Genomic DNA, 24,185 nt, shown 5'->3' with positions numbered 1-24,185 from the left:
ATTGGCCTCAGATTTGGGGAAGGAAATGCTTTGAGCCACAATTTTGAGTGAGGGCTGCCATCTTGAAGTCGGACCATATCGAAAATGTGCAGCATCACTTTCCTAGGTCTTTTTATGTTTTATGTTTTTATGGGTCCTAGAAAAACATGAATAATAAAAGAACAGCTCCATGACCTATTTGGTTCAGCTTCCCTGCTTGGCATCCCATTTGTTTGGTAACAACACTTTCTGCCTTGAAGCTTGAAAGATCACAATCCGAGGTTGTCTGCATGTTCCAATGCTATTTTCTGTTTCTAGTTTAAAACTTGACCCCCTGCACCAACTTTCAAGGGAGGCAGGAAAGCTGTTAAACACACTGTAATTTGATATAACCATTGAGCCCTGAGAGATGGCACTGAAATGTGGTAAGTGCATTTATTTATGACATAATGGTCAGGTGCTCAAGCTGTGGGTGCGCAGATACCTTTGAGGTGGGCTGAGAGCCAGAGGTCTGGAGGGAGCAGATGGAGGAGTAGGAAGGCCTCTGCCACCTATAGGTTGCTCAGGCTGAGGGAAATTGGCAGGGCTGCAAGTCTTTATATCCCACAGTAGCACTTGATTGGCCCTCTACTGTCACCTGACTTTGTAGATGAGGAGTTTCATAGGATGCAATGTCAAACTCCAGTCTGAAATGGCTTGTAGTTCCCTTCTCCAGACAGTAGCCAGTCCTTGAGCATTCACAGTGCCTTCTAATAATTCTCCATTTGAAATTCGAACTCCAGTCACACCTGATTTTAAGGGGGATGATGCAGATTCCACTGCAATACGATATCTGAAACAAGGCCTTCGTACATTGTGCTTTAGTAGTATTTGCAAATTATGCAGAGGTCAGCAGAGCACAGGAAAGAGCTGTGCACATGATATGTCAATTGCCTTTCCCACTGCAGTGCCAGGAATAGTCTGTTACCCTATGAAATCGAGAGGGGGATTAACACTGTGCGTTTTGGACAGAGCCGGGTGAACTTTCCCGCCTTGTGATATTTGTTTATGTTGCTGGCATTTTTGCCAAATTTATGCCTACAGAACGGTGGATCTCGTATCTGGCATAGGGCTTGCCTATGGAGAAGAACTTCTTACGTAGGTTGCCAGGATTTAAATGGCATTCATCACCAGCCACAGTGAACAAGTAGTGCTGCTGTATCTGACTTCCAGCATCTTGTACATTTTGGAAAATGGCTCAGCCTCTAGAGCAGGGGTGTTGAACCTCAGGCCTGTGGGCCAAATCCAGCACCACCCTCTGTTCCTCTAACCCTGACAATTGTTTGTGGTTTCCTGGCTTTTGCCTATTTCTCTCCCAATCTAAAAGGTTGAAATGCCTCTCCCAAGGCTTAATTACTGGCCGTAAGAGCTTTAGGCTAATATATGCTGCTATTTTTGGCCTGACTCTGTTGCTTTTGGCCACAGCCACCACTGGAATGCGGCCCCCGAGAGATTCTCTGAAATGGAATTCAGCCCTTGGGCTGCAAGAGGTTCAACACCCCTGCTCTAGAGACAGTGTTTCCTGGGCTTCCAAAATGTGGTGTCTGGGACCACATTTCCTACATGGTTGGTCATGTGGGCAACTGGAGGTTGTCATGAAGCATGCAGGTAAATGGTGATGCCTGGTGGCCCTGCTGTTCATTTCAGGGTGCAGGGAGACAGCACTGCAGTTCAATTGCAGGGAGCGAGTGACCAGGGAAATCAAATAAGGGATGGGGGAGAAGGGAGTTGTGGAACAGGAGGCTAAGAATTTTGTATCTCCCCCCTATTTCTTGTTTAGAAGCAGCATAAAGCAGAATTGTGTGAACTCAATGTAATTTATGATCATTTAAATTTTAATCCCCCCATACTTTTCTCCATTAAGCTCAGGGCAGCATAGATGGCTCTCTTCTCTCTCTCTGCCCCCCAGATTTTATCTTCACAGCAGCACTGTGTGATTGGTTGGACTAAAAGATGGTGAGTGGCCCATGGCTTCTCAGTAAGCTGGATGCGGTGTGTAGGGATGGCGGAGAATTCCACCACGGACCCCAGTGAGGCCGGATTCCAAGAATCCGGCCCTTTGGGGCCCGTGGCGGAACGGACCACTCACCTCCGCCTGCTCCAGAATCCATCTGGGTTGGCTCCCTCCGCGCGTCGATTCTGCGGAGCCGGCTGCTGGGTCCGCATTGCTGGCGATATGGCCGTCCACCATTGCCGTGCCGTATTGCTTCGCTGGGCTAACTAACTCCGGCCGCAAATGGTGTCCACTACGCCATTTGCGGCCGTAAAGCTGGTATATTAGCCTAAATGCAGCTGTAATCTTCGTTTTCATTTCTTCCTTTTAAAAAGCAGATTTCTAGCCATCAAGCATGAAGCTTGGCATAATCTCAAAAGCCAAAATTTCGGGTTGGGCAAGATTTCTGGCAGCTAGGTTAATGCCCTGTATAGCTCTTTTCCTTCCCTTGCATTGATTTGAAGAAGCCTAGTATGGGCTTGTTTTATGCAGATTTTCATAATCACACAGGTTGCAGAATGCATCTTTTCTAGGTGCAGAATTATTCTTATTAGAAGCTCTGGGGCCTGTGTGGAAGCAAGCTAAGAATGGGCAAGTTGTATCCTGACAATGTTATTGCCTGTTTTTGTATTCATTGTCTGTCAGTACCTTCATCCTGGATTGTCTTTGGAAGACTCTTGGGGGATGACTGAAATATAACCTGCTTTCTTTAAAACAAAGCAAAACAAACAATGAAAACAGTCTTTCCTGGAGCCAGGAAGTTGAGAGTTATTGCAAGATGCATAACAGTCTGTTCTTTTTAATAAGCTTTGAAGCAAAAAGGAAAATAGGGGGTGGTGGGGAAATGCTTGTCTTTAAGGGGCAAAGAGTACAAGAGAAGAAATAGGAACCTGAGGTGAATGGAAGGGCTTCAGTAGATCCCTTTAAAAAAATAGTTCAAAAGGAAGATATTAAACCTGATTGTCAGTGAAACAAATCCCCAGAAGAGTGAAAAGGAAAAGCAGTGTCCAGACTGAGTTACTTGTCAAAAAATCTTGGGGTGTTTTCAGACAAGGGATCTTGCCATCACCCTGATTCATTAACAGAATTTTGCGGGGGTCCAGATGCCATCATCTTCTAGTCATAACCGCCCTGTGTTTTCTTACTGCTTCTTGCATCTTTTTTTCTTAGATCGGAAAATCCATTTAAAAGAAAAAGACAGAATAGCTGCACAACGCCTATGCATTGGTAGTGCTAAGAGCCCCCCATCTGGAAGCACCCTTGACCTCTAGTCATAAATCCCCCCCCCCAGCAATTAGGATTATGTGAAAGGGAGAGCAGGGAGGAGCCTGTTGCCCCCTCTCCTTCCAGGGTATCCTCATCCCTGACCCCATCCATGCATGGGAGGGAAGAGCATGGTGTATTGTTTATAGTGTTGCACTGGGACTCAGGAGAACCAGGTTCTATTTCCCACTCAGCCATGCAGCACACTGGGTGTCTTTGGGCCGGTCGCTGACTCTCAGCCTAACCTACCTCACAGGGTTGTTGTCAGGATAAAATGGAGAGGAGGACCACATAAGTTGCCTTAGGTTCTTTGCAAGAGGAAGAAAGGTGGGATATAAATGTAATAATAATAAACATCAATGAACTTCTTTAGTAGGGAGGCTTCTCTAGTTGTGTAATTTCCCAACATGATTTGGAACACTGTTTGAGGTGATATCAAACTGTAATATTCCCTTAAAATTGCGCTTTAAGCATTTGAGTTGAAAGATTTATTTTTTTTCTTTAAACAGGAAAAAATATGTGAAAACAGTTGTTTCCTGCGCCTTTGATTGTGCCTGTGGAGGAACGATTAAAAGCCCACAGGCCAAGCCCCTCCCGCCCGCCTTTTTGACTGAATTGTTTTCTTGTTCGTGCTCTAATATAAGAACTTGTCATCAACGCTGAAATGTCATGGTGGGGTGATAGGTCCCTATTTGGCATCAAGGCTGAGCTTTTAGGCCTCCATTTGTAATCAGGGCTGAGGTCAAAACCAGCATAGTGGTGTGAAGGCCCAGAAAACACCCTGGGAGGAATACCAGAATAACCTTGGGGAAAAAATTGAACAATCCCACCCCCCCTTTTTAAGAGACTTTTTTTTGTCCTTGGAAAAAAAAATGGGGAAGAATAAGTTGTTGTTTAAAAGAAATCTCCCCCCACCTCCCTGGGTCTTTCTGGACCTTCACATCTTTAAGCCAGCCCCCCCCCCCCGCCCCGTCATCACCAGCCCTATTTCCACCTTCTCCTTCATGTGTTCACCAAATGCACAGAGGAATGGGATCGCCACTCCTGGCCCTACTCTGACTTCCACATGTTCAGTGGAATGTGAGAATGCAGTCTCCGTGTGTACAATTGTTCAGTCCTTACAGTCTTCTAAAGGTATGGGAGAGAATAGGGATGTGCATTATGGGCCCTTGGCATTGGCAAGCAGTGTGCAGCCATGGGATTGGTCGAAAATGGTATAAAAACAAGTTAGCCTGGCCGTCTCCCTTTGCCTGGTCAAGACAGAATCTAACACAGCCTTCCTCTGGAGGGCACCAGGCTGGGAATGAATGATCAAGGAGTTGACCTTGGGCATACCCTGAGTTGAAGAACGCACACTCCAGGTCTGGATTTGAGTATGACCACCTACTCCGCAAGCCCTGACCCTGATGGATGTCATATTCTTACGGTATTTATTGAATTATGTTTATGTCCTACCTTTCAGCCCAATCTCTCTTGCATTATAATCATTTTGTGCTGGTAAGTTGTAATTGCTTTCTGCAATTTCGTTTTTGTCAGCTGTTTTGGCCACACAAATGAAAATGCGGGATGAACGTTTCCACAAATAAAATATCATTTCGGACTCTTCGTTGCCAGCAGCCATTTCTCTTTGTTTATCTTTCTGGGTTTTTAATCACTTGCATTAAAAAAATACAAATGGGCTTTATTTTTGGCTAGTGCGCACAGAACATAAACCTCTTAGTTCTATTTTTACTTCTCTTTAGTAAGACTAAATTGGGTGCACTGATGCACCACAGACCAGATATTGAGGCGAAATGGCTTTGACGTCCCCAGCCAAATTTCCATCTCTGCGAAATGTGTTTATCCATCTTTGTAATCGCTTTTATCTTATAAGGGCTTGTTCTCATGTTTTCAGTGAAGGATGAAATACCCTGAAAACCACAGTGTAGTCTTTTTTTTCTTATGGTATCTGGGATGTCAGAAGTATGAGGTTCAGTAATGATGTGCTCTCTAGCTTGAGAGCTGATGTGGAGTAGCGGATAGTGCTCTTAAAGGCACATGATAAGGTTCAACAACAAAAGCTAGGAAGTGAAGGCCCTGAGTTGTGCTTGGGTAGACTTTATTCTGGACACCATATGTAAGCTGTTTTGAGCTTCTGTGAGGGAAAATGGGGAACAAATATAGTAAACTGGGAGGGCTGTATATGAGCTCTGTGTTTTTGCAGGGACAGACGTCTATTAGGGTGCAGTCCTATGGGTTGTGTCCTTGTAAGATGGAAGTCTCCGAACTTGGAGGCTTCCGTGTATCCAGTACCCTGCTGGGCTGAAGCTGGCAGGGCAGGAGGAGCGGCAGAGTTGCGGTTTTTTGCTTGGTTGGCTTTATTACCTGTCTAGGAACGGTGCTTCAGAGGCGGAGAGAAGAAGGCTGGAAGAGGCTCAAGATGGCTTGTATCCTGGCCTCTCTGGTCTCCTCCCCACCAACCGGAATGCCCCCCTTTCCCCCTGTCCGAGGTCGATTTTCCAGCCTCTGAAGCTAGCCGGCATGGTTCATAGAATAGTCATAGAATAGTAGGGTTGGAAGGGGCCTACAAGGTTCTTTCTGTGCCAGCTGGGATGGGACAGGTGCAGGGCATCAGATCGTCGATTCTCCCTTCTGAGGTCGGAGTGCTGTCTCCGACCTCAGAAGGGAGATCCCCATTGCCCTGTGGCCCCTCATACAACATGTAGGGACATAGGATGGCTCCCTAAGTGTCTCTCAGCCTCAGTCCTCCTTCTGTAAAATAGGAATAACAGTGACCTACCTCACTGGGCTCTGAGAAAGAGGAACACAGTAAAGTCTGTAAAGCTTTTGCTAATTGAAAGTGGAATATATTGAGTGCAAACTGTGAACCAGGAAATTACTTAGATCCCATTGATCAGGATTGACTGTAACCCCTTACCTCCCATACCCCAGTGTAACAAAGGCTAGATACATGTAAATGGGATGAATGCATATTCTTCTCCCAGTTACCCCTCTCTCCGTTTCCCTCTGCTTTCCTGTCATCCTTTCTGTGGCGAAACTTAGCTTGGAAGCGCCTTGGGGCAGGGACCTTATGCTCTTGTAAGGCTCCACACATAGTTGAAGGCATTATAAAAACAAACGTAATACCTCCTTTGTGCCTAAGGGGGGTCCTTCCACTCCTGTACATGTGAAACCTCATCCCACCCCAACTCCTAAAAGAACCAAATACAGCTCCCACCCTTTTACACAGGTTCACAAGTTAAGTTGTGGCTACTTGTCTCATCCAGGCAGATCAGTCATTTGCATGGGCAGCCTGTGTGCAAATAGTTCTTGGGGACAGGACGGTCTCTGCTCTTAGAGTGTACATCGGGGAGCAGAGCAGTTGCTGTGTCAGGGATTCACAAGCTTGTGGCTTGTGTTGTATTATGTTGCTTATATGAACAGACGCTCTTGTGAGTGAAAAATCCCAGCTCAAGGTAATGTTTGAGCCTTCAATTAGTTACTGAGTGCCACATGGTGATTGATTTTGATAATTATCCCTCTCATCCTTAGCTTGTGACAAGTTGGTAGTTTGTAAGGGAAAAACCGTGATTAAACCATACTGCCTCTGCTAATGGTTAGAAATTCCATTCTCTCTCTCTCTCTCTCTCTCTTTCTTTCAAATCTCTTTTATCAATCTATTTGGAACACACATAACTGACCAATTTAATTTGCTGTCGGAACTACTTGAGCTAATTGCAGGGATTTGCCCCCAATCTCTGTGTAGCTTCTCCCCATCCCCCTAAACTTGTGCTTTTAAAAAATGACCTGTGTTCAGTTTAGGGCACAAAGGAAGAATGTATGAAAAGAAACCACTTGGCCATTACAGAGATAGAGATCTAGTTTGCACATAACACTGCTTGAATCTTAGGCTATCGTAATGTGCCAACCCAGCTGCGCTAACAAACCATGGTTTGTTATCCATGAACAATCTAGAGAAAGAACCCAAAGTTTGTTGTTGGGTTGTGAAATCGGTGTTGTTTAACTATGGGTTGTTGTTTATTTCATTTATAATGATAAAAAATAGAATAAAAAGTATTTTCAAAAAAACAAAACAAAACTATGGGTTGTTATGTGTGAACCCAGAACTGTGAGTTCTTCATGGGTTGTTTTGCCAGGCTACAGAGGCAACAGGTAAGAGTGGTAAAAAAAAACCCCAGATGCTCTACATCCCAGTACTACAGCACTACAAAGGCTTTTAGGATACAGGGAGATTGTGGGTGAAGGAGGAAGGAAACAAACAACCCAGGGTTTAAGAAAACAAACAATGGTTTGCTTGATCATCTGCCAGACAAACCCTGGGTAGGGCAACAAACCATGGGTTAACCATAGCTTAACTAAACCATGGGTTAGTGTTACATGTGAACCAGGTCAGTGATGAAACTAGTAATGTTCCAGTTCAGCAGCTAATTGCTGTTGTTGTTTGTTACTGTGTCTTCGCACCTCCCAATATATGTTGGTTAGTTATTGCCCCATTTTGTGGGTTTCCTCTATGGGCCGATTCACACATTTTATTGGCAAACTTTGATTTCTCATTTCTTGTTTGCACAAAATGTGTGTGAATTTAAAAACGTGTTTGAGTCATTGTTGGGCGGATGTGAAAGCTCTGTCTGTGTGGTGGTTAATAATTCACACAAGCAATTAGCATTACATTTTCTTGCTGTATTTATATAGCTGCCCCAGAGCAGAAGTGGTGATCAGTGTTGTGTCAACAGCCCAAACTAGCCACTTAGCTCATGTGCTTCCTCTACTCTTTCATTTATTTATTTATTTATTTATTTGGTTGTTTAACAAACCGGGATTCGTAAACCAACAGCAACCCTTGCCATGCTGGATCAGTCCAAAGGCTGATCCAGTTCTGTTTTCACAGTGGCCAAACAGATGCCGTGAGCACAATAGCACCCTCCTTCTTGTGTTGCTCAACTGGTATTGAGAGGCCTTTGATATTGGAGGTAATATATATATAGTAATTATGATTAGTAGCCATTGAGGGCCTTATCCTCCATGAATTTGTCTGGTCCTCTTTTAAAGCTGCTCAAATTTGTGGCCATCACTACATCTTGTGGAGGCAGATGCCATACTTTTAACTGTGCACTGCGTGAAGAAGTTCTTCCTTTTATCTGCCCATTCTCTATGGTGGTTTCTTTTAGTGTACAGCAGAAGGGTTTGAATCCTCCCCCCTCGCTAAATGTATAATAACACCGCATTTGTACAAACTGGTATAATAGCCTTTGTGCAGATTTCTGGATTCTTTAATTATACATGGCTTTGAACACTTCAGTACCTTCTTAAGTCTGACTGTCTTTTCAAGTTTGCCACTGGGAACAAAAAAAGAAATGCATCTTTAAGAAATGCATTGGTTATATGGAAGTATTAGGCTCATGGTTTTATCACTTTAAAGAAGGGAATATAAATATTGACTAATGAGTGAGTATAAAAAAATGTGATTTCCTCAAGCTGTTGTAGAAGACAAGTGGAAATCCACCTTTTCCCATCCGTATAGATTTAGCTGTGCCAACTGGAGCAGTTCCAGGAGTACAGAGAAAGGCACTGATAATTGTGATCCTTTGCCATAGGAACACTGTGTTCTGCTTACCCTGTTTAAATGCTTGGACAATGCCTTTTGTAATTGCACCAGTCTCCCACCTAGGATGTGTTCACACCAGCTGTCTTTTCTGAGACGTGACCTGGGAGCAAGTAGTACAGTCTGCACCACATCCTGGGGGCAGCGGCCAATTAGGGATCGATGTTTGGGTTTTAGTGCTGGACAATGAGCCTCTCATTAAATGATACCAAGTCCTGATTTATCCAGGATGTGGACCACAGGGAAAGCCATTACCCATGTAAACGTTCCATGCGTGGCTGGCTGGCTGAACACAAGCACTCTGTAGTTTGACATTTTGTTGAGGACTCAATGGTTTAAAAGTACATCTGTCTTCTCTTAATCCCTCATCTGGCCACCAAATATAAAAATGTCAGCTGTCTTATCAGGTCTAGTATTTTATTGTTTAGCTGGTTAAGGGTGCAATTGTATGCATGTTTAGACAGAAGAAAATCTGACAACTCCCAGCATTCCCCAGGCAGCATGACTTGTTTCTGTCTAAACATGTATAGGATTGCGCTTTAAGTTGTTTTAGCTTTTGTATGTTAAATTTTGTACTATGTTTTATTTTGTATTTCATGTTTTTTTTATTTTGTATTTCATGTCATTTTGTAAATTACCCAGAAAGCTCCAGCTGTTGGGCAGTAGAGAAATAAATAAAGATAATAATAAAGTAGCATGTAAAATAACAGTATGCGTCCTTATACCAGTTGCTGGGGAACACAAGCCGGCAGGTGCTATTGCATTCATGTCCTGTTTTGGGCTTCCCATAGGCATCTGGTTGGCCACTGTGGGAACAGATTGTTGGACTAAATAGGCCTTTGGTCTGACCCAGCATGAGGCTTCTTATGTTCACGTGAATGTGAAAAGAGCCATGTTGGATCAGACCAAAGTCCAGCATTCTGTTCCCGCAGTGGCCAACCAGATGCTTCTGGGAAGCCCACAAGCAGGACATGAGTGTGCAATAGCAGTCTCCCTCTTGTATTCCCAGCAACGGCAATAAAGAGGGATATTGCCCCTCATTAACATGCTGTAGTAGTTAGAGCATAGAAGTAGGACTGCGGAGACTAAATCCTTACTCGGCCCTGAAGCTCACTGGGTGGCTTTGAGCGAGGCTCCCTCTCAGCCTAACCCGCTGGATGAGACTGTTGTGAGGATAAAATAGCTCGAGGGTGAGGGGAAGAGAACCACGTACACTGCGTTGAGCTTTGTTGTTGTTGTTGTTGTTGAAGCCTAGGATTAAAATGTAATTACTGAATAAAATAAATAATTGAAAATCCTAAAGTATCATCAAACGAAGAAAAATTGGCAGAAACTTAGAAATGGTGGCAACAGCATGGGGCTGTTCCAAAACTAGAAGAGAGAAAGCTGCATCTATAAATAATTTCCAGAGTCTAGCGGAGAAGGAACCTCGTGGATGGACAAAGGGAGGGAATTCTGGAGTTGATGTGCCTTATTTATTTCTTATTACATTTTTATCCTGCCTTTTTTCCTCTTGAAGCAACCCAAGGTGGCTTACATGGTCCCCCTCTTCTCCATTTTATCCTCACAACAACCCTGTGAGGTAGGTTAGGCTGAGAGTCAGTGACTGGCCCAAGGTCACTCAGTGAGGTCCATGCCCAAGTGGGGACTAGAACTCGGATCTCCCGAGTCCCGGTCCAGCACTAACCACTACAGAACACTGCCTCTCAAAAGCCTTGTTCTTCATTGCAACTCGGCTTTGGAAGATCTCATTTGCCAGGGCGTGTGCCCACCCGTGCCATCCAGTCACTGGCATGCTAACGTTGCGTACAAATGGGCCAGCCCATTAAATGTAGCACAGCACACATGGAACGCTTACAGGGAACTTCCCCTGTGGCTGCCTTCCTGCATTAAGCCAGGGCTCAGGTGCTGAGTATATTTTAGGTGTGCTATAATACTCAATGCTTCAGACTCTGTCTTCTTCTGCTCCGTTTTCCTTTCTTCACCTCCTCACCCCATCCAAAGCATTGGTCCATGCCAAAGTAGGGTTTTCACTGGGATGGTTTCAAACTGTCCCTTGGGGCTTTTATTTTGTTTGGTTGAAGGCCACCAGCTGGTTTTCCTTTTAAGCACAGGCTCAGTACTTGTCAATGAACTTTTAAAAAAGAATGTACATGTATTTACCCACAGTGTTGGAAAGACCTTGCACTATGCTACAGTGCATACGTATTTAATGATGCTATAAAACATTGGGGTTGGACTCGATGGCTTTGTAGGCCCCTTCCAACCCTCCTATTCTATGAAAACAGGGTTTCCTTGGTGTATTGTGTTCCCATTTCTTTTCAGCATGGAACACCACGTATCAGCAGCTGTGAGAAGCTTCCCCCCACCTCCATAACCTCAAAATAATCCTGTGAGGTAGGCTAGGCTGAGAGAGAATGACTGAGACCTTCTTGGTTCAAGCGGGATTGAAGGGGGTTTTCTCTGTTAGTAGTCCAACTTTGTAACTGCTACACCACACTACCTCTCATATGTCAATTTGTTCCTTGTGGGAGATGCTTCTGCATACAAAATGTACACGAAACCATGTTCTGTTTGTGCAAATGTGGCAAAATAGACACTTGTGTGTTTATATGTAGCAAACAGTGTCTTGGGAGTCTCACTGCCCCCCCAGATGTTTGTAAACTTGCAATGTGTGAAATGATCTCATATGATGTCTCACCGGGGTTGCATTTGGTGGCCAGTTGTTTGTGTGTGTGCTCAGTCTAATGACCTTCCTTGCAGGGATGTTTATGAGGCAAAATAAGAACCCCGTTGTGGCAAAATGAGAGCTCCAGTTTCCCTTGGAGATGGGTAAATAAAAGCCTAGGTTTTCACTTAGGTACTTCATTCCAGCCCACCTTCCTTCCTTTGGTTTAATCGTGCTAGCTATTTTGCAACTGGGTAGAGAGAATGAAAAAGTTGTCAAATCTGTTTAAAATTAGTGTGACCTGCAACAGAACGTTGCAGTGTGAAGTGCTCCTATTCAGCATACCAGCCATGCGTTTTTCCAGGGTGATCCATTCTGTTCCTTCTCCCCCCGCCCCGTCCCCTTGGGTTTTCCATCCTTTCCCCCTCCAACAGTCAGCCACTGTTCTGTGCCCACTGAGCATGCATAGTCTTCGTTGGGCTGTTTTGGGTGTCCCTACCTTTAGTTTTTTTTCCTAAATATTTTTTGTACTTCTGCAAACCTTGGGGTTCCCCCCCCAAGCTTGGTGATACCCCCCTCTTGTGTGTGGATGGTGCAGTTTTGGCTTCATAAAGATCCACACTTGGTATATTATGTGTTGCTTCTCATTGCAACAAGCGACATTCACACACAAGTACACAGTCCATAATTAATATAATAGAACGCCTCCCAAAATAAATATAAACCATAATCAACACAGTAATGCAGATAAAAATAAGCACCATAAAAACACAATTGAGAAACAATGCAATATGAAAAGTGTTCATCCACAATACACAAAATCTCCACTCCTCACAGCCTAGAATGAACACCACAAACACAGCCCATAGCATTTGGGCTATAACTGATGCCTAAATCCCCCCTCGGGGGGGGGGAGGGGGAGTTTTCACCTGGCGCTGAAAAGATGACAGTGTCGGGTGCCAGGCAAGCTTCCTTGGGGAGAGTTCCCTAAACACGAAGCTATCTCATGTAGGATGGGAATTTGGCTTGTAGTTCCCACTCCAAAAGAAACCCCCCAAAAGGGAATCAGCAACAACTCACAATGAAACCCAGCCAAAATAAATTCATGAGTAAAGCAATTCATGAGTATGGAAAAAATAGTCATATTTCTAAACATATGGCTGCAAAATTGCAGAGAGTGAGTGAGTTGCTGGATGATCAAAGAAATTCAAGTGTTTGAATGCCGCCAAAGCAAATGATTTAAAAAAGAAAAAGCGAGGATGTTTGGCTGTGTTAGCCATAAGAGAGCTAATACTTAGAGAGGATTTTTGTTTTGGGTTTTTTGGGAGCAGAGCTATTTAAATTAACAGCAACAACAACAACAAAAAATACAGGCCTAGTTGTGTCAGTTCGCCCACAGTCTGCTTGGACGGCAGCCAGGGTTACCATAGCTACAAAGAGGTATTACTCATTGCCAGAACTGGGGTGGCCGGGCGTGGGGCGGGGGAGCGAAAAATGAGAGAAATGGGTTGTTCATATAATTTTGAGTGTTGGTAAGCTGAGGCTGACTGGGACACCAAGAGAAAGCGGTGGGCTTTTTATATTTTGCTGCTTGCTTGGTGTTTTGTTTTGTTTTAGATGAGTTACGATCTGCGTAAAAAGAATTGTGTTGTTGGGTCAAGAGGCCAAAAGACCAATTTCAGTCCGGCATCCAGATTCCAGCAGTGCCCAGGTGAGATGCCTAGTCTGGGCACCAGGGTGTGTGATTTGTCCCTCAACATCTGGCATTCAGAGGTATATGGTTATTGAACATGGAGATTCCATTTCATTATTATGGCTGATAAGCTGCTTACAGACCAGTCATCTCCTGTGAATTTAACTAGTACCTCTTTAAAGCCATTTTGAGCCAGTGGCTGTCACTGCATTTTGTGGCAGCAAATTCCACATGAGACTGAATTGGTTTATTTAGGGGGCGGGGGGAAAGGCTAGCAAAGCTATCAGGGCAGTGTGCAACCAGTTAAATTGTGAGATGTGTGAAATACTTTCTTTTTTCTGTCTTGAAGCTACTGCCAATCATCCCTGTTAGGTAACCCTGTTCTAGTATTACTATTCATGATTTGCTAAATGGATATCATTTTGAAAGGAAACTGTGAGCAGGCTGGGAAGGATTTAATAGGATGCTCAAAATTAATACCACTACTTTGTGCCAGCGGGTCAAAGAACTACTGAGTTATTTATTTATTAAGTACTTGTACTCTGCCTCTCAGAGCAAAGCTCTTCTGAGGTGGCTTAAAAAAAGGTAACCTAAATCCATAAACGAACTTTAAAAATTACAACTAAGACCATCCAATTATGAAATCTAAAAAAAAAGCAACAGTTTGAAACCCTGCTTGCAGCATTTTTTATAATTTGAAATAAATAAATTGTTAGGGTCTGCTGAAAATTGACAAAAATGGGGCCATACATACTTCTTTTGGGAAAAAGTTCTAACGATATGGGACCACTACTTAAAAGGCCCTCTTTTTCGTGCCTGCCAACCTGATAGATCATGACAGCGATCCTGAGAGCAGGTCCTTGGAGGCTGATCTTACTGGTTCCATTAGGGCACAATCCTATTCATGTTTAAACAGAAAAAAAGTTGTGCAACTCCCAGCATTTCCCAGTCATCCAGGCTGTAGGACTTTTTTTCCTGTCATAACATACATAGGGTTGCACCCTTAGTGACCAGTCTTGCATTAATTATGTTCAGTGGGAGTATAAAAAAAAAAAGGTAAAGGTGTCCCCAACCAGTCGTGTCTGACTCTAGGGTGCGGTGCTCATCCCCATTTCTAAGCCGAAGAGCCAGCGCTGTCCGAAGACGCTTCCGTGGTCATATGGCCGGCATGACTGAACACCGAGGTGCACGGAACGCTGTTAACCTTTCCCGCCGAGGCGGTACCTATTTATCTACTTGCAATTTCTTGCTTTCGAACTGCTAGGTTGGCAGAAGCTGGGACTGAAGACGGGAGCTCACTCCGTCACGCGGCACTCGGGTCTCGAACTGCTGTCCTGCCGACCTTCCAGTCTGCAGTTCAGCGTCTTAACCACTAAGCCACCGTGGCCCCATCAGTGGGAGTATCCTGCAATGCTATTATAAACCTTCTGATTTTTGTTCTGTCAGTTTGGATGCCAGATACCTGTCAGGTACCTGTCCTTCCAAGCCTGTTGTTTCTATCTCTTGTTTTGTCTAATTTCTAAAATAAGAGATATCGAGGATCAAGATGTTGGAGAATGTGGGTGGCTGTACCTACATCCATATTGGGAGTTTGTGTTTTCCAGCCTAGGGTCCCTGAGGCCAGTTACTGGAGTTGGCGTTTTGAGCCTGAAGTATAGAAGGCAGAAAATACTGCTTTTTTGACCAAGTAAGGGCTGAAAGCCAGCCTCTGGTATTTATACCACGTTTGGCCAATACAGAGGCTTCACACTGCCTGCCAGTCACAGGGAAAGTTGTTACATGCCTCTTACTCCATCCTGTGCCTGGGGAACACCCTGAGTCCTGAGCACTTATGGTCTTGTGAAAGCCAGGACACCTGCTGTCCATGGGGGTAGGCGGTTTTTCTGCCCCTATTGCAGCAGCGATTATCCCCCCCCCATTCACTTCTGTGGGAGAAAGTAAAGGGGTTATCTTGGGGACACCATTGGGCAAAGGATTATCCTTACCTTTGCTGAACCCAGTGTATTGGGTGTGCAGCTAGTTTTACCCTGCCAGCCCCCCCCCCCCTCCAAAAGGGAGGAGAACCTCAAAAGATGCTCAATAAAAAGTTTGTTCTGTTCATAAAAGTTCTCCAGTTGTTATGCCAAATGTGCTTTGGCCATAGTCATTCTTTATCCATGTCCCCCGACCTTTTATTTATTTATTTATTTCATTTCATTTCATTTCATTTCATTTCATTTCATTTCTATACCGCCCAATAGCCAAAGCTCTCTGGGCGGTTCACAAAAATTAAAACCAAACAACACACAATAAAACAATTTAAAATATATAGAACATTAAAACCACAATATAACAATACAACCACAATAAAACCTAGCAGCAGTGCAGGAGTTTAAAATACAGATTTAAAACAGCAAAGATAAAAATTTAGAAAGCTAAAATGCTAAAATGCCTGGGAAAATAAAAAGGTCTTCACCTGGCGCCGAAAGGAATACAGTGTAGATGCCAGGCGAACCTCACTAGGGAGCTCATTCCAGAGCCGGGGTGCCACAGCAGAAAAAGCCCTCCTCCTAGTAGCCACCTGCCTCACTTCCTTTGGCAGGGGCTCACGGAGGAGGGCCGCTGATGATGACCTTAAGGTCCGGGCAGGCACATATGGGAGGAGGCGATCCTTCAGGTAACCTGGCCCCAAGCCGTTAAGGGCTTTGAATGTTAACACCAGCACTTTGAATTGGGCCCGGAAATGGACTGGCAGCCAGTGCAGCTGGAAAAGTACTGGCGTAATATAAGCTTGCAGGCCAGTCCCTTTTCTACTAGTTTTTTTCACTTCCGAATTTGTTTCACAGATTACAGCCCGTATAATTTGTCCCATAGAACTAATAAGGGCCACTGAGAGTTGAGCCTGTTTTTTGCAGCGCCACCTGGGGTCTGTTTCTTGGTCACGCTCTAGCATCTATCCGCTGACTTCCATGTGGCCTTCAGGACCCCTCCCCACTGCGTAGCTGACTGGTGCTGGGAAGAGCTGAAGTGTATACAGAACCACAGGGTCCTCAGCTCTTCTCAGCACTAGTCAGCTGGAGGGAGGAAGCATGCAATTGGGTCTTGGTGAATGAGTGGGGGGGAGGCCATGTGTGTGCACACGCTTGTTTATTTGTGTGCTTGTGTTTGTGTGTGTGTTTTGTGCGAGGGGAGCTGAGGCACCCCCACAGGCACTGGGTACAGTCTTTGGCAGCACTACAGCACCTTGGAACCCCAAGAAATGGTGGTGTGTGTGTGTTATAGAGTGTGTGTGTGTGTAAATTTTTTATGTGACTTCTTTTAGGATGCAGTGACTGTGCTCCATCTGCCTCTTTCTCTTTGCCTTTCTGAAGGAACAGAAGCATGCGTGAACCAGATTGTTCCCCGAGGCCCTTTATCTGGAAATAAAAAGGCTCTCCTTAGCTCCTCTGCTTCTCCTTTCGAGTATAAGTACTTTCCCCTCTCCAATTTCCCGCAGGCCCGTCATACTGCTAAAATTGAAATATCAAGATGTCTGAAGCAGCAGGAAGCCATATCAGTGTGTTGACACCTGGAGGAGTGATTTTTCTATTAGCTTTTATTTAAAATAAAATAGGCCCTTCGGTTTAGCCAGCAGAGTACATGTTAAATAATGTATGAAGACCCCCGCTCCCAGTGGAAGGCATCCCTTTTCATCCCCACCTCCACTTTTCTTGGGTTAGGACTCAGTGGCAGCTCTGAAATTAATTATAATTAATAGGGAAGTGAGTCAGCTAGAACATGGGGAATAAATCTTGAGATGTTAACAAAGCTGTGAGGTGGTGGGTAAGGCAAGGGTGAGCTCACTGACCCCAGTCTTGTGTGGTCTGCTTATTTCATGCCCCTGCGCCCACCCCCAAGAATCCCTGTGGTCTGTCGATGTGTGTTAAATGTACGAAATACATTTAACAGAAGTGGACAACACTTCTTTTCTGTCCCTGAGGGCCGCATGTGCTGCTGGATGGTGGTTGCGGGGAGGGGGCGATATCCAGATATGGTGGTCAGCTGGGTCTAGGCTCCCCTCCCCCTTACATGCGCGTGCACACGCATGCACACACACACACAGCCTTCCCCCACTCACTGATCAGGTTTGCATGATCACCAGAGCCCACCATGGCTTATTTAAGCCACGGTGGGTTGTGGTGTGTGCCTGCTACCCATTTGGATATTGAAGCTGTGCCGGTCAGTCGCTGTGGCTTATTGTGTCCTGGGAACCAGGCGAGGGTGGCTTATATGAGGGCCGAACAACATCGCGTAACGTTAAAACAGCCCATGATAAACAGCCACAGATAAACAGGCTTATTTATTTGTTTGTTTATTTAATTATTGCATTTGTATCCTGCCCTTCCTCACAAAGAACCCAGGGCAGCTACAAGCCTGACTCAGATTATTGCATGATTGGGTATTGTGTCTGCTTTTTTATTTGGATTTTTTAAAGTGTAGCACTTAATCTCTTCATAGGTTTGGAAGCTGCTGTGAGAGCTAATGGGAGGCAGGCTGGGCATCATAAAATAAGTAACTTTAAACTGTAGAAATTTTGGACAACTTGTGGTACGGTTGTCAAAAGGTTGTCCACCACTGGTGTAGGGAAAATGCGATTGTCTTTGGAATGATAAAAAAGTGCAATTACCAATGGCGTAGGGAAAATGCCATTACACGAAGCTTATGCCACAACAAATCTGTTAGTCTTTATAATGGCACAAGACTTCACTGTTTTATTTTACCATGTTTTCTCCAAACTATTCGTGTTTCCAGGATGGCTTTGTTGTATCCTCATTTTAGTTCTTCTTTCCTCGTGCCCCCCCTTCAGATTCGCTGTGAGTAATGTGCCATTTTGTTCTCCATGCTTTCCTTCGTATTCATCTCCACGTGTGATTCATAATAATACTGTTGAAATAGCAGCTGAGAGGCTTTTTAAATAACCCAGAATGACATGGTAATGACATCTATCTATACATCAGTCCGAACCGCGAACATCTGAAGAAGATTTGTACTTAACCCAATTTTCTTCAATCTTGTGCTTTACTTAAAATGATACATGTGAAAACGGGACTCTGACTCTCCTTGTTGGAGCAACTCTTGGTGAGAAAAGAAACAGAAAGTTGATTTCTGTACACTGCTGACTGTCAGAAATTCATGCTTTGAATTGAAACATCCTTGCGAGTGACTTCACAACACCTACTAGCCTATTAAAACTGGGTCACCTTCCTGCATACACATAACTATGGTAGTTGTTTATGGGCCTACAACAGGGGTGGGGAACTTCTTCCAGCCTGAGGGCCGAATTCTGTTTTGGAGAAGCTCCTGAGGCACATTCCAGTGGTGAGTAGGGCTGAAGTCAAGGGGGGGAAATAGTGGCCCCCAGATGCCCCAAATACCAGCATATTTTAGCTTAAAGCTCTTACTGCAAATGACTAAGTCTTAGGAGAGGCATTTCTGCAAGCTGGACTCCTAAGCCTCCATTTGTGATACCATAAGCAGGGCTGTGTGTTTTTCTTTTCTAAATCAGCTGCTCTCCCTCTCACTGCGTTCCACAACTAGAATTTGAATGATTTTATCAAATGCATGAAATTCCCACTTAAGCGCAGGAGCCGAATAGTAGTCAAAATATTGTGTCCCCCTAGTCTTGCATTGTTCTTTCCAGCACAGCGATAGATCTTTCCTTGTACATCTGATCTTGCACAATCTCTCCCATCAACTTTGCCGTTGCTCTTAGGTGCTGCTTGTGCTGTCTTGGCTGTTGAGTAGCTGCTGATGCTGCAGGGAGTAGGAGCAGGACTGCTGACTCAGTATAGAAAAAAGGAAAGCTCATGACACACCAGAGATGAGCTATCTGCCTCTTCTGCTTTCTGCAGGCTGGTGACTCCTAAGCCTCCATTTGTGATACCAGAAGCAGGGCTGTGTGTTTTTCTTTTCTAAGTCTTGCACCCTCGGTACCAAACACTTTACTTGAGAGTTGCTCGTGTACAACTGTAGAGACATATGGTAGTATCCATTGGGGCTGCTGTGCTCTCACTGATTTCGTTGCACAAGCGGGACCCACCGCTTGCACAATGGGGGCTTAGTGCTTCATAAAGCAAGCATGTTTCCATGAGTGGAAATGCTAGTTTCCGGATCAGGACAGGTCGGCAGACCTCTGTTATACAAGCTTTGCTGACCTGCCCCATTCTGGAAATGAACATTTCTGTTCATTTCTGCTTCCTATCTGAAGCGCCAAATCCCTGTTGCACAAGTGGAGGGTCCCACTGGTGGTGGGTACCATTGGATAATGCACCAAAGTTTCTTGCCCTTATCGGTGCAAAAAATAAATGTGCGTGGGCAGTGCCTGATATCTCATAAATTGGGGTGGTAGTGAAGAATAAGGTTTCCAGGAGGCAGGGTTTATTTATTACATTTGTATACCGCCCAATAGCCGAAGCTCTCTATGTTTTGGTTGTTTGTGGCCAGCTTGTTGGTCCAGGGGGAGGATTCTCATTTCGGGTACAAGACATCTTGCCTTCCCAGATAAACCCATTCACTGGGGGAGGGAAGAGCCTCATTTTTTTAAACAGAACTAGCATAGCTCAGTGGTAGAGTACATGTTTTGCCTGCAGAAGGTCCTAGGTTCAATCCCTGGCATCTCCAGCTAAAAAGATCAGGTAGAAGAGGATGGGAATACCTGTGCCTGAGACTCTGGAGACCACGACTGGTCAGACTACACAGTACTGGGCTAGGTAGGTAAATAGTCTGACCAGTATAAGGCAGCTTCCTGTATTTTTGTTTATTTAAATAATGTATACCCTGCCTTCCTACACCAAACGGTAGCTTACAATTCCTAGGGATGTGTGAGAAATTTGCTTCAGTTAGTTTCTGATCAGGATTTATTCAGTTAGCACATTTCAGACTGAACATGGACTTGGACGCAATCTGTGGTTGTAGTCTGCACATTTCCAAGCTTGCACTGTGCTTTGCGGACACCCCCAAATGCATTTGACAGCATGCATACATTTGAAAAATATACATGAAAAATGCCTGCTTTTGAAAAATGCGCACAAATACACTAATCAATGGGAGAAGAATACATACATTTCAAAAATATGCACAATTGATGTCTACATTTGTAAAAAATGCACATGGAAATGCGCACAGATTTTCTTGTGGGGGAAAAAAAGCAAAGCTCACCATCTCATATGGACTCGAGTTAGAACAGCGTCAAGATGGAATTCAGAGAACTTTGGTTTTGCTGATTCGCACATCCCTAACAATTCCACACAGGTTCAGATCTTAGTTTGAAATCCTAGTTTGTGGGTAGCTCTTAAACCACAGTTTCCTCGTTTGGACATCTCAGATAATTGTGGCTTAAGAAACCAAAGAGGACTCTTGTGCTGCTGAGTGCGCAAGAGGACATGGGGAAGGGTCAGGGACTTGACTCATTACTTGTTTCTGTGCAAACAAAATGTGGATGGTTTGAGCGGCCTGTTATGTCTGAACTTGGCCTCTGTGTAATGTAGATCTACCAGTGGTTGCCAAATTCGGATCCCATATTGTTCAACTCCAACACACATAATAAATGGGATGGTGGGATTATCATCCAGTAACAACAGGGGACTCAAGGTTAGGAACCACTGACCTAGAAATTTTCTTGATTTGTGACTACCACATGAGCCCCATGTAGAGATTCTAGAAGCTTCTTTGGGGTGAACTTTTTGTATTTGGAGCAAATCCTCATATTTGGATCTGCACCATGTGGGTTTTCTTTGGACAAAACGTAGGGAGCAATCCTATGGGGATAGGCGGCCATGTCTGAACTCGGAGGTGGCTGCCTATCCAGTGCAGGGCAGGAGAAGGTCGGAGGGGATCGTCTCGTCTGCACTTCTCTTGCCCTGCATTTGCTGCCTGTCTAGCTGTGGGAAGTTGGAGCGGGGGTGGGAACAGCCGGACGACGCATAGGATGTGTCGTACCGACATTTCCGCCCGCCCCCGGGAATGCCCCTTGTATGCTGCTCTGCGCTGCTCTTATGAGCGCAGAATGCGGGGCCGTTCCGCGCTGCCTACGAGGCAGCATGGGAGGGGTGGGGGTTGGTCCTCCGGGAATCAACCTATCCTATCCTGTGGCTGCCTAGCCACTGACTAGTGGCCATAGGATTGCGTCCTTAATAATGAAAATATTATCAACAATTAATATTTTACACCCTGTTACAGCTGTTTGGGTAAGATCACACTACAGAGAGAAGATACTGTTGTAGTCCTGCTTAGTGGCTTGCTAATGTTCTAGCTTAATATGGTGTGAAAGAGACACAAAAAGAGACAGTGGCCTAGATAGTTTATTTCAAAACCAGTGGTAAGATTTCTAGCCTTCCTCCACAGCTTCTAATGGAAGCTAAATCTGCACTTGAGGACTTCCTGTTGTTGATGATGATGATTTACATTTCTATACCGCCCCATAGCCGAAGGTCTCTGGGTGGTTTATAAAACTTAAAACATTAAAATACAATATACAAAGTTTAAAAACATATGGATCATATATACAAACAACGTATAACTAAAAGCAACTTTGAACTAAAAACGTTTTAAGAATCCAACAATAAAACACAGCTTAAAACAACACCGCTTAAAAATAGTATGCAAAAGTCAACAAAAGGAACAAGAGTTCTCAAAAGGGGAGGCCTGCTGGAATAATAGAGTCTTTAATACCTGCTTAAAAACCTTTAACGAGGTCAGCAGGCGCATTTCAGCCGGCAGGTCATTCCACAACTGAGGGGCGGCCAAGAAAAAGGTCCCCTTGCGTGTGGCTGCCAGTCTCACGTTAGGCAGCCGCAGCAGAGAGCCTCCAGAGGACCGTAGGTGGCGGCCTGGGATGCAGGGGAGGAGGCGCTCCCTAAGGTACCTTGGACCTCGACCATGTAAGGCTTTAAAGGTCAGAACCAGCACTTTGTATTTTGCTCGGAAACAAATTGGCAGCCAGTGTAAAGATTTTAAAACCGGTGTAAGATGGTCTCCACGGGACGTCCCAGAGACCAGCCTGGCTGCCATATTTTGTGCCAGTTGAAGTTTCCAAACTAAATATAAAGGCAGCCCCAAGTACAGTGCATTACAGAAATCAAGCCTGCTTAACGTAATTTGAAAAAGCAAGTAATGGGAGATCGTGTTCATTCACAGCCAATTTGCTCTGGGTGCAGACTGTTACTTGCTGGCTTGTTTGAGGCAAGTAGCAAGTCATCTGGGGCAAGTAATCTCATTCCCTCTCATGAACGATCATGACTGCTTCTAAAAAGCTAGGAGAGGCAACCCCAAAAGTACCGTGGTACAATCACTGTACATGCCTCTCCCAGCACCTTAAAGGTCGGGGAGAGGCAGTGTGTATAATTTTGGTAGAACACCCTTTATGCCTTACAGCAGAGGTGGGGAACCTGTGACCCTCTAGATGTTGCTGGACTTCTGTTCCCATCAGCCCCAGCCAGCAGGTCCAGTAGTAAGGGATGGTGGGAACTATAGTCCAGCAACATCTGGAGGTTCACTGGTTCTCCACCTGAGCGTTACAGGAACTGGCTCTGTCCCTCAAAGATGTCCTGTTCCAGCAGAATATTTGGCCAAGATCTGAGGTGAATCAAGCCAGAGCAGGGTGGGGGCTAAAGAAGCAGCTGTTAGTGCTGTTTGAAGTAATGTGTGGCCAGGCTCTAGTACAGGGTTGGGCATGTTGTATATATAACAAAATGGCACCCTGTAGCTGCTATGGAGGACTAAAACGGTCAAATTTAGCTTGCAAACAAGCTAAAGTTAATCCTTTTAGAGCTATGGACAGGTAACTGCAATTTTTAATTACTATTATTTTTTAACAGTGTGACCTGGGGAGGTACCTCACCTGCTTTAGCATAAGTGCCACAAAACAACACTCCCCTGCCCTGCCTTGCCTTGCCTTGCCTCACCTCGCCTCATAGATTCAAGGAGAAATGTCAAAATCAAGCTGCCTTTTCTCTCATTCTTTGCTTACATCATTGACAGTAATTGATGGCTGGAGTGAGTCATGTTGAGAAAGGCCCCCCTCCCCTCATTTTTTCATTTCTTTTTTGAAGAAGAGGGCTGCTCTAATAATAGCAACTAATAAAGATGCTTCACTGGGATGAGGACTGATGGTTCTGTGGTGGAGGCATTGTAAAGGGAAAACGGCGATTTTGCTCAGAGCCCCCTTTGTTTTTTGAGGCAACTGGTGGGACTTGGAGAGGGCAGGGATGGCATCTTTCTTGGTGCTTGTGCACCCCCTGAAAGAAAACAAGGGAGGAAATAGAAATGATTGAAAGGCGTGAGGGGTGCAGGCAATTTCTCCTGTTTATAACATATGTTTGTGTGTGTCTGTCTAAAATACTAATTGTTTGAAGGGCCTCTAAAGCCTCAAAGCCTCCCTCAACGTGGTGCCCTCCAGATGTTTTGGACTCCTAACCTCCTTCAGCCTCAGCCAGCATGGCTAATGGTCAGGATTCTGGGAGTTGTAGTCTACATCATTTGGAGGGCGTTGGGTTGGGGAAAGCTGCCCTAAATGGCCTGGCAGTAGGGTATCTGAGAGACCTCTTCTTCCATGCAAGTCTGTCTGTCAACTAAGGTCTTCACAGGTGCTTCTTTGGGGGTTCTCAACTTTTGGAGATTTGTCAGGTGGCTGCCAGAAATATGGCCTAATAGTGGTGGCACTGAAATGATGGAACTTCTTCCCCAGGCAAGTCCAAAAAAGAAACAGCTCAACGAAGATGTCAACCCAGTCTGCGGCTACTGTAAAAAAGGCAAAGAAGGCCATGTTAGGCATAATTAGAAACGGAACTGAGAATAAAACTGCCAAAATCATACTGCCCCTATACAAATCTACAGTGCGGCCACACTTGGAAAACTGTGTCCAGTTCTGGTCACCACACCTAAAAAAAGGTTTTGTAGAGCTGGTAAAAGTGCAGAAAATGATCAAGGGGCT

The 24,185-nt window shown here is 44.8% G+C and overlaps 1 protein-coding gene across 21 annotated transcripts in view; it reads left to right on the top strand.

Moving 5' to 3' along the window:
* Positions 1-24,185, top strand: part of NCOR2 (nuclear receptor corepressor 2) — a 414,582-nt gene that overhangs the window by 105,363 nt on the left and 285,034 nt on the right. The window contains exon 1 of one of the 21 annotated variants that reach the window (XM_084819287.1): positions 13,236-13,255. The exons of the other annotated variants lie outside the window; for them this stretch is intronic. The gene's annotated coding sequence lies outside the window, so the exon portion shown is untranslated. Of the gene's footprint in view, positions 1-13,235; positions 13,256-24,185 lie in introns of those variants that run through there. 21 annotated transcript variants of the gene reach the window in all.

Source organism: Heloderma suspectum, chromosome 13 (assembly GCF_057233095.1).
Source record: "Heloderma suspectum isolate Gila_16-S chromosome 13, 16-S_ref, whole genome shotgun sequence".
Taxonomy (NCBI): Eukaryota; Metazoa; Chordata; class Lepidosauria; order Squamata; family Helodermatidae; genus Heloderma; species Heloderma suspectum.
The sequence above is the reverse complement of the archived record's forward strand: the minus strand, read 5'-3'. Positions and strand labels throughout refer to the sequence as shown.